Here is a 10,990-nt window from a genome sequence, read left to right as displayed (position 1 = left end):
CCGGGGGGTTGAGCTCCGCCCTGCCGATGCAGGGGACACGGGTTCGTGTCCCGGTCCGGGAAGATCCCACGCGCTGCGGAGCGGCTGGGCCCGTGAGCCATGGCCGCTGAGCCTGCGCGTCCGGAGCCTGTGCTCCACAACGGGAGAGGCCGCAGCAGTGAGAGGCCCGCGGACCGCAAAAAAAAAAAAAGAGTACACAGAACACTTCTGGGGGAAATCAGCGCGACAAGTCTGACAAGTAATAAGAAATTTACAATAAAACCCACCAAAATCTGTATAGTCATTGAGTCTTATTCAGAAGGATGGGGGCCCTTAATGCAACGGGTCTCATGCCATCTCCATTCATTTCTTCTGCCATTACGTCTCTCAAATTGATCAAACCCAAAGATCAGGATGTCCTAGACACCCACAGCCTGTAGTCCTCACCACTCCTCCTTTCCAGAACACAGGACGAGAAGGACAAATAAGGCAGCCCGGTTCATTCCACTGCCTCACTAGCAGTGAAATACAAAGAAGCATTTTTAAAATTCTACAGTGAAGTATAAAACAAATATCCTGTCCTTCAGCTGCAAAGGACAGACGTAGCTGCTAAATCCTCGGAACTGCAGGATGGACCTGAGGAAACCAAAGACAGACACGCGAGGTCCAAGCACAACAAGGTTTCTCAGACCATCTGTTTGCACAACCTAAATGCTGGTTATGCAAATCGCCCCTCCATGTCCCCTTTTGACACTGTGTTCCCACTGTATTTAGTAAGCTCATTTCCCTCCCTGGACTCTCTGCCTCTGAAGGAGAGCTGAAATCTAGTTTAAGAGCTCCCTGCAGAGAGGCCCTGTCCTGGCCTCTGCACTCATCTCACTGATGCTTCCCCCAGAGACTTCGTTAACTAATTCTCTGATCAACGCAGGCTGCCCATTTCACAGACAAGAAAACAAAGGGAGAAAGACCTCAGACTAAAAAACTTAGCATTTCACTATAATCTCCTTCACTAGAGTAATGAGCTCTCTTTAGACTTATTTATATGCCTCTTCCTGACTTACAATATCAGTTCAGAGAGACTTTAGTTCTGATTCATCTTCGGTAAGTAGAATCCACCTCTATCTGCCACTCCCTCCTGGTGAAACCCACTTTATCATTTAGCAAATAGCCTGCTCTGCTGTTCTGGGAGGGCTCCCTATAAAAAAAAAAAAAACTGTGAAAAATCTCTTTGTCATGAAAATAATCACCCCTTAATTCACCAGTTGGCAAGTAAGAAAAAGAAGAAACTTTCCAGGCCAGAAGGCACCTCAGGGAACATCTAAACCACCTTCCACACCTTGCAGATGGGGTTAAACCCAAAGAAAGATCTAGAGGTGGGTTTTCCATCTGCCTAAAAACCCAGGACCGCAGAGTGGGGCACACAGCACTGAGAGCACAGCAAGCCCCTCACCGGTGTTCACGGGCTGCTGGACACACTGAACCAGGACTAGCCTTAAATCAGGATTCACCTGTGTAGGATGGTTCCAGAACATCCACTTTCCCTGACCCTCCACTTTGGCTCTGCAGCTCCACCATAAACAGCCCCCCACCTCATTCATTCAGTAGAGATTTACTGAGCACTTACTACATACCAGATGCTCTACTAGGTGTTAAAAAAACAGCAGACTTCTAGGTCCTGCCTCATGACTCTTAAATCAGTCGGGGAAACAAACGTTAAACAATTAATTTCATGAATAATACTTACAGATGTTAAATGTGGGAGCCGGGTGGGCATAACCAAGTGCAGGGCTGCACCGAAGACAAGACCCCCAGTGGGTACCACAAGGATGAAGAGGGAGGAGTCCAGGGCAAAAGGGATGGAGAACAGAAAAGACAGAACCAGAGGAAGAACAGCGAAATCCAGGAACGGGCAGGGACCTGGAACTTGACAAATTTGAAAAGTTAAAAGTAAACTGGTGTAGCCAGGAGAGCCAAGGAAAGGGTGGCATTATATGAGCTCTCTAGGTTTTGAAGGGGGAACAAAAGAGATCACAGCCACCGGACCCCTGGCTGAGAGCAAGGCTTTCACTGGAATATTTACAAGAGGGAAAGGTGCCACCGTAAATCTGAGACAAGTCAGAGGCTTGGGTTTGAGTCCTGGTCTCGACGATTGATGGGCTGCACAACTTGGGGGACGTCCCTTTGCCTTTTGGAGCCTCAAGATACTCATCTGTGAACAGAGAATAATGATAAGGCTTACCTGAAGATGTGTGACACCACAGAGCCGGTGGAAAGTTCTGCTCGAACCATCACCACCCTATGAGCAACATCCACACAATTCAGGGTCTTGCCAACCAGAATGGCAGCAACATCCCAGCTGCCCACCAGCCTGGCCACAGAAGGTGCCCTGGATACTTCTGCTTTATTAACAAAGGAGGGAAAATTCACTGTGTTGACATGTACTGGAAAAGCTCTGCAGGGGGAAAGTTATTCTTTGGCAAAGTGGATTTCTTAGGGATGTCAAAAGGGGAGAGAGACAAAATTATTACAGAATAAAAATATGTGCTGGGATTTTTTTAATGTATGGATGCCTCTTATTAAGATTTAGTCTTTAATAGTGATCCTGGCAACTAGTCCTCCCTAGAAAACAAATAAAGACTTCCTTTCATATTGCTAAAAAAAAAATTTAAAAATAAATAAATAAGGCTCACCTTCAAATCAAAAGAGATCTTATCCATGAATATATTTCATAAACTTCAAAATGCTAAAACGTTATCTCCTCTTGTTACTGGTATGGTCTTTATACCAAAATAAACCATATACTTCACAAAACGGCAGCACATCAAAAACTACCGTGAGCAGCATCAGGGTTGGAACACTGAGGCCTGAGAGCAGGAAGTAACAACATACATAAACTGGTGAAACACTGCACGTCCGGGTCAAGCTCCGAAGCCAGTCGTGGAGACTTCCCTAGTGGCGCAGTGGTTAAGAATCCACCTGCCAATGCAGGGGACACGGGTTCAAGCCCTGGTCCAGGAATATCCCACATGCCGTGGAGCAAGTAAGCCTGTGCGCTACAGCTACTGAGCCTGTGCTCTAGAGCCCGCGAGCCACAACTACTGAGGCTGTGTGCCACAACTATGGAGCCCGTGTGCCACAACTACTGAGCCTGGGCTCTAGAGCCCGTGAGCCACAACTACTGAGGCCGTGTGCCACAACTATTGAGGCCGTGTGCCACAACTACTGAGCCTGCACTTTAGAGCCCATGCTCCACAACAAGAGAAGCCACAGCAATAAGAAGCCCACACACTGCAATGAAGAGTAGCCCTCGCTCGCCGCAACTAGAGAAAGCCCGCGCGCAGCAACGAAGACCCAAGGCAGCCAAAAATAAATAAATTAATAAATTTATTTTTAAAAAAGAAGCCAGTTGTGGCAAGCCCTGCGCCCAGACAGCCTTCCCCTCGCTCCACAACCAAGATTCAAAACCTGGGGAAACCCAAGCTCTGGTTCCCAAGGCTCCAACGAACCATCCAACGCAGAGGTGGCACTGATTTCTAGCACCTCCCTTGCCCCAAGGGAAAAATATTTACATGACATCCCAGAACCAAACGCCTCAAGACCTCACCTTACCAGTGGTTTAAACACAACAGCAAGGTCAACCTTTCAGTCCTGTGAGATGCCTCTGCTACCAGGAGGGCAGGAGAAGCCCCTCGGGCCCCCCCCACCACGCAGCTTAACTCCCCAACCCTGTGATGACAGCCTTTCTCCTCCATCCAGCTCTCCACATCCACTCCCGAATTCTTCCCCTCTCCAGGCCCGAGGCTTGTTTCTGCAGGAACCCCTGCATCACCTCCACAGCAGCACACCTCGCCCAATCCAGCAAACTACGTGCACAGTTAACTGCAGGATTTTTTTAAAGAACTATTCAGAGAACTTCAGGGGACTAAATATATACAGATGAGGTAAGTTATAGGTACACAGTCTCATGTTACCCAATTAATGGAGCACAGCTTTAAAACATTTCAGGTCTCTTCCAAACCCTCCCCCAGCCTCATAGGCCCCACCCACCCACCTCTGTCCACTGTCCCCACTCCCTGCCATGGGCAGCTTCCTCTGCTGGGACCCTGGGGCAGGCCTTCTCCCCAGGCCCCTGGCATAGACCCACGTGGAAACGTCTTGCCTGTATCCTCTGGGCTTACAGAGAAATAGAGTCCTTTACCATCTGGGCCCATCCCCCATACATGGCTCTTCTCAGATGTACCCATGCCAGGCTCCCCAGAGACTGTCCCTAAACTGGCTTTTACTCCACGGTTATTTTTAGCCCCGGCCCTCCAAGCTCCATCTGATTATACCAGCTTCTCCCAATTTCTTCTGGACACAGAGGTTTCCTAAGAGTGAAGAATTTCACCCTGACACTATTCAGCTCCCCAGACCATCAAAGTAGACTGGATCTCACCTCAGTCCCAACTACCCTCATTTATTTATGTAAAAATCAACCCAGCCACCTTCCCCCCTTCAATCCAGTAATTTGGGGGCAGAGGGTTTCTATTCAATAGGCTAGTCTCTTTTCTAAATAAAAGATGCTATATTGGTTACTTTCCTCATTGAAAAAACAAAAACAAAGGGAGGGGGAGGGAGATAATAAACCACACGTTGGTCCCTACAGGGCACAAAACACGAATATAAGATAACGAGTACATCTTTTTATTGCCCTTGTCTGCCACTCCAATTTGGGACGTAATCACATCAGCCTGCCTTTCTGAGAATTTGTAGTGGTGTTTTTAATCTAATTCAGGGGACTGGAGATAAATCATGGTGAAGGGTCCCAATCTGCGGAGCCGAGCGCCTGCAGCTGCAGCGGCGGGCGGGGTTAGAGGGCCTGCGGGAGGCGGGGGTCCCAGGCAGTGATGAAGGCCACACGCCCACGCCCACACTGTTTGTCTTCATGCCAGCCTGCAGGGCTGCAGGGACGGAAGACAGACCTGGCTGCGTTGAGGGAAGACAAGGTGAGCCCAGAAGCGGAGGGCAGGGGTGGGGAGGCGGCCCCCACGTTAAGGCACCAGGTACAGCTTTCTCAGCTAAACAGATGCGCAGGGTCTGCACACCGCCCGGGCCACGTGGGCTGTCTGGGCACAGCCACATCAAAAGTGAAGGCGCACAGGTCAGCCTTCCGTGCCCAGGTCCCTGACGGGAGGAGACGGCTGTGCACAGGCAGCTGCTAAGATGAACAGGGCACCCACGGCAACCTCCACCACAACCCCTGATGCAGCCCTACCCGGGAAAGAAAGGCCAGGGTCTCCCCACACTCAACCTGGCAGCCAGCAGCCACCAAAACCTCAGGTTCAGACAGCAGCCCTCAACTCTCGCCTTCCCTCCCGTTTGTGGTGGAAACAAAGACAGGTCTTGCTGTGGCTACAAGCTTCTCTCCCAGGTGGAGCACCAGCTGCCACCACTGGGAAAGGGAACTTCACACAACCGGTTAAAGCTATGCTGTCCAAGGGCCACGTGGGGCCGTTTAAACTTAAATTTAACTCGATGAAAATTCAATGAAAGGAAAATAAATTCAATTCTTCGGTCATACCAGCCACATTTCAAGCCTCAACTGCCACAGATGGCTAGTGGACACCGTGGCCAGCACAGATCCAGAATATTTCCGTCATGGCGGGAAGATCCGTTGAAGAGAAGACCTGACACGAGGTCAGGAAGATAAGCCCTTCCCGCTCCTGGCCAGAAGCAGTGACATGACCATGGATGTTACCATGATTATTAACAATTAGGCAGTGGATAACAGAATTCTGTAATTATTTTTAACTCCCTGTTGTGTTCATGACTACAAAAGCCATGTAACTTATTAAGTCCTATTTTTATGGAACCCAGCCCAAAACGCTCAAAGCATTCCTCATGTTACAATAAAAAGTTGAGGGTCTCACAATAACACGGGAGGAAACCCAAATCTTGATCTTAATCAGCAGTCCGCCCACCTTCTCTGATTTACAGCATCACCAGCCACTTGGATGCTAGAAGGCTGCCCGTGCCACTACTTCGAAGACCCAAGGTTCACAGGTCGATAAACCAGTAAATTAGGTCGAAATTAACTGCAGCTCATTTTAAACTGAGGGAAATTGATTTTTGCATTTACATGGCTGGACTGAATATGCCATGTGCCAACAGATTCTGGCATACCTAGGGAATGCACAGGAAGGTTCTGTGCTCGACAAAGATGCCTCAGCCCTGCAGCCCAGACCACTTCTGCTGAAATACTAATGAAATATTCAAACCAAAATGCAGTGAGCTCTCCTTTAAGTTCCATCACACCTGAACCTAAAAAAAATGGAGGAAAGGTTACTATAATGCCTCGTTTTAATATATTTCTAGGTGGTCAACTCTCAAATTATCTACATCTGAATTATTATCAAAAATTCTAAACTCCAAACTGGCTTTCCCTAACACATGTATGCCGGTCATTTTGCATATCAGCTGCTCAAAGAATGCAAACTCATTTTAATATTCACCTAAGCAAAATTTAATTAGGAAGGTAAACTGATCCTTAAAAAAAAAAAAAACAACACTAAATAAATACATAGCAAAGGCAAATAGGTTATTCTTTGGGTTACCTGCTCTCCAGATTATCTGCATGCTCCTGTGTCTGTCCATTACAGGGGACAGTACAAGGCTTGTCTCCATCCATCCTTGGCCCTCGGATTAAACAATGACACTACCAAGATGGCTGTCATCTCTAAGGAGGAACAGCCCAAATTACGACAATGAAATGTTCCTACAGCATCCATTTTTTGCTTTGGGATGTTCACTGCTGTTAGAATCTGCCTCCTGGATCCCAGGTCTCAAAGCAGTTTATTAAGCATACTATTGACTCCACTTTACAGAATCTAAAGAAAACATTTTCTAAAAGAACATGAGTTAAAGACAAGATCCGTGAGCTCAGTATTCTGATGTTCTCACAAACCTGGGCTCTACGTCTCTAGGGAACTGCCCTCCAGCACCTTTCCAAGTGACAAGAGGGCTACATAATGCTGCTCTCCTGGCCCTGGCTGGCCGGAATCCTTGAAGTGGACTGGTATTTTCCACCCTGGCCTGGAGGAAAAGTAACAATCTATTTTATACTATGACACTTTAGGTAGCTCCCTTCCTATTGACAGTAATTATGCCATAAATATATTTTGGAGCTGACGTCATTATTCATGATATCAGGGGCTAGGGATAATAGAAAGCCGCTGATATTTCAAGTTTCAAATTTTATGTCCATATATGTTACATATGTGTAGAATGCTTTTGGAAGGACGTACAAAAAACTGATGACCGTGGACACTGGGTGAATGGGGTCATGTAAGGGAGAGAAATTTACTTCTCACTACATACTCTTCTGTTCAAATATTGTTTTGCAAACATGCATTACCTACTGAAGGCTAAATAAAGGGACTGGATGGCTTTCCACCTCATCCCTTTCATTCCGCATCTCCTCACTCCTGTTCCCTGTCCCTTTTCCTCCCATCCCTTCCACCTCTCAAAGCCTCCACCTGCCACGCCCCAAGACAGGCAAGCTATTAAACAGAGGCCAGAGACAGAGCCAAGAACTGTGCCCAAGAAGAGATGCCAAGTGAGACCAGGAAGTTTTTCAAGGTCACACCCCTGATCGAGCCAACCCAAAATGCCAAGGAACCCTTCACCTATGCAGAAGAAGCCAGCTTGAAACCGCAAATGCTTTGCCTTCTCATCTTTTGGAAGCGCACAGGTCAAACATCCTAACTTCAGAATCAACCAGCCAATTCTTTCCCAAGCAAGTGTATCATACAAGAATCTACCCCAAAGAGATCTAAAGCTACACAGTCTTCCACCCCCAAAGGAGGCTCTTTGTCTCAGGGCCTTGTGCTGTAACAGACACTTTATTTTCAGTCTCAAATCAGGACACTGAATACTCCCTGGACTCTAAAAAGCAGGAATTATGAAGAGAGAGCTCATTGGAAGGAAAATAAACCTGTAAATCCTGTTAGGCTTTGCGCTTCATTCCAAAGGATTTTTCCCCAAAACAATACCATTAGCAATACCATGAGAGCCCTAAAAGGGAGCGTTCTGTACGATAGAATCCCAGCTCTTCATTCAAAATAAACCCCAAAATAGCACAGGAAAATCAAGGCTCCCAGACCCACATCCTGAGCCAACTCACTTCCACTCTCCATTGTGGGCTCACGACAGTCCTCCTCATAAATACCTTTTCTATAACTTGGATGTGCTTCCTACCCTCTAGGCCTTTCTCTTTCCAGGTGGGCAGCTGGTCCACAAATATTCATTAAGGGCCTCCCAAGTGCCAGGGACACAGAGGAGAGACTTGATCCATGCCCTCAAGGAGCAAATAGGGAGATGAAACAGTTAAACAAGCAATTAGAACACCAGGCAGTCAGTGTTGTTACCAAGCTCACAAGAACTCTTCCCACCAGAGCCTGGGAATACTAAGAGGTACTCCTTGGATGCTGAAAAATGGAATAGGGGTTTTGCAAGCAAAGAAAGAAACAGGGAAAGACCATTTGAGGCAGAGGGAAAAGCAGGTGGCACAGAGGCATGGAGCTGACATAAAATCAGGAGGAAATCCAGTGTGACCAGAATTCTGGAATCCCCCTTCTTGGATCTGGCCTGTTTTAGAAGGGACACAACTAAGCCTAGTTTACTCCATAGGTTAGCAGAGCCAGAGAAAAAGAACCGACACTGACTGCAACACAGGGCTCTTTCTCAGATGCAAAAGCCTTCCTACTCCCCTCCCTGGAGCTGGTGGCCTGAACATCACCCCTGGGGCTTCTTCCGTCAGGCAGCTTCTGCTTCCAGCCCTAATCTGTGCTGCCAGGCATCCTCTTAACCTCACTCAAAGGTCAGAGAGCGAGAAGCTGCAGAGTGTCTGAGCCCACTGACCCTTTATCACTCCATCTCCCATGCCCTCCCATATCAAACAACCCACTCACACCCCACTGAAGAGTTGTGGCTGGGGAATCACGTCCAGGTTTCCTTGTCCCTGTCTGGTACATTTCCATGCCTGTATATTTGCATCTGCTTTATCTCCTCCTTAAATCCTAAGTTTTCTGAAAGCAGGGATGAAAACTCTCCCCACCCGCTCATCTGCACCCCCATCCCTATATAGAATCACACTGAACTCAAGTGACACCATGGGAAAACATGGCAATTCCTTACATTTCAAAGTTAAAGGGCAGAGACTGGGGGGAGTATAACGTGGGAATTGGCTTAGGGCTAGAAGCAGAATGGCCATCTAATTTATAGTCTGCATCCTGACACTTTTTTGAGTGAACACAGCACTTTTCATAACCATCAGGGATAACGTATAAACCAGGTCTGTCCCAGGGAAAACAGAGGCAAATGGGCATCTTTGCTAGAAAGATTGTTCCAAATAGCTGGGCGGCCCTCCAGAGCTCCAAGAGGGACAGGCCAAACCCCTTCAGTTACTGATTCCTGTGCTTGCAGTCTAAAGGGTCTGCACCAGACAGTGTTTGTAGCAGAAAGCCCAGGACCGGGAAGTCCTTCCTTCTGTCTAACTCAAATCCTTACAGATTCAAGTTAATCCCAGTTTTATTAGCTTCAGGGCAGCCAAGAACAATGGCACAGGTGGGGAGGCCTCGGAGAAGAAAAAACACTGCTCTGGGTCCTCACCCTTGGTAGGAATTTCCTCATCATGAGTCCGAGGGCTAGTTCTCCAACCTTCCACTGAACCAAACTCAATTTGGCTCAGAAATATAAAAGCCGACAGTTTTTTAGTCACTCCCAAGAAGAACACAGTTCATCTTTAACTGGCCCCAAATCCCCAGGAGCTTTCACAAACCAAACCCAAGGAAGAAATGGCACCTGTGTGCATATTTTTGCGACCAGGAAGCTCTTTCCGCTGCCCAAACTATAAATATTAGGGACCTGAGCTCCGGAAGGGATCATCTCCTGCGGCTCTCCACTCCCAGCCCCCAGAAAGCTGACTCAAGCCCACAGCAGAGCTGGGCTGATGGGGAAGGCTCAAGGAACAAGGGAGCCTCTCTTTCTCCCTCCCCCATCCTCCATCAGGATGCTGGCATCCCTGTGGGGAGCAAGGACCTTGCTGACTTCTTTCAACAATACAAAAAAAGAAGTTTCAGATGGGGGTGGGGAAGGGAACAAGGATCTGGACCCACGAGGGAGCCAAACAGGCAGGCTCCAGCAGCCCATGCCCACCAGCAGTTATATGCCCACTGGCACACGCCCTTGCCCAGGAGCTGATGGTGGATGGAAGGCAAATGCTCCCATCCTCTCACCTCCATCCCTATCCCCTCGCTTACCAATACATTTTACTTTAGAGAAAAGTTATTTAAGAAGCACTGTATAAAGAGAGGGCGACTATTTGATCACTCGAAGGTCACTGAGAGATTGCAGACAAAAACTAAAGAGCAGGCAACGCTGCCCCATGTGACCCTGGGCTAGTCACTTCACCCTTCCCAGCTCTGGTGGCTTCATCAACAAAATGGCACAATAGGGCAGATGGTTTATAACATTCTTCCTGGCTCCAAGGGTTGAACATTTAACTCTGTATATTTCTTGAAGAAATGGCTAAAGGAAAAATCAGTGAAGAGATGCAGAATTCAGACTAATCCTTTAATTTCTACTTTGAAGGGAATATTTTGACTCTAGAAATCATGTAATTGACCACCTCCACGGTTCCCACTTTTTCTCCCCCACCGACCTTCCAGTTTTGCTGATGTCAGTCTCAACCACAGGACTGCGAGTCTCATGAGACAGTAACACGGACAAATTAATTTTGCCAACGCTGATACTAACCCACAAACTCGGTTTGTAATTGCCAGAAGTAAGTCCTGCCATAAAAGTGAAATTCATGTTCCTTATGATCTAATTAAACCCATTGCCTAGATAGGAATAAATCACTTACTGAATAATACTGCCCACCAAATTACTGCAGTCTTTCAAATTCCCAAGTATCATGAGGGATATTCCTGTCCAAAATAAAAAAAAATTCAGCCCCCACCCACCCACCCAC

General features: G+C 47.5%; 1 protein-coding gene across 1 annotated transcript in view; it reads right to left on the bottom strand.

Moving 5' to 3' along the window:
• SORL1 (sortilin related receptor 1) overlaps positions 1 to 10,990 on the bottom strand; it is a 168,034-nt gene that overhangs the window by 155,960 nt on the left and 1,084 nt on the right. The window lies entirely within an intron of this gene.

Source organism: Lipotes vexillifer, unplaced genomic scaffold (assembly GCF_000442215.2).
Source record: "Lipotes vexillifer unplaced genomic scaffold, Lipotes_vexillifer_v1.1 scaffold352, whole genome shotgun sequence".
NCBI classification, from domain to species: Eukaryota; Metazoa; Chordata; class Mammalia; order Artiodactyla; family Lipotidae; genus Lipotes; species Lipotes vexillifer.
Note: the sequence above shows the minus strand (reverse complement) of the source record. Positions and strands in the feature narration are given on the sequence as shown.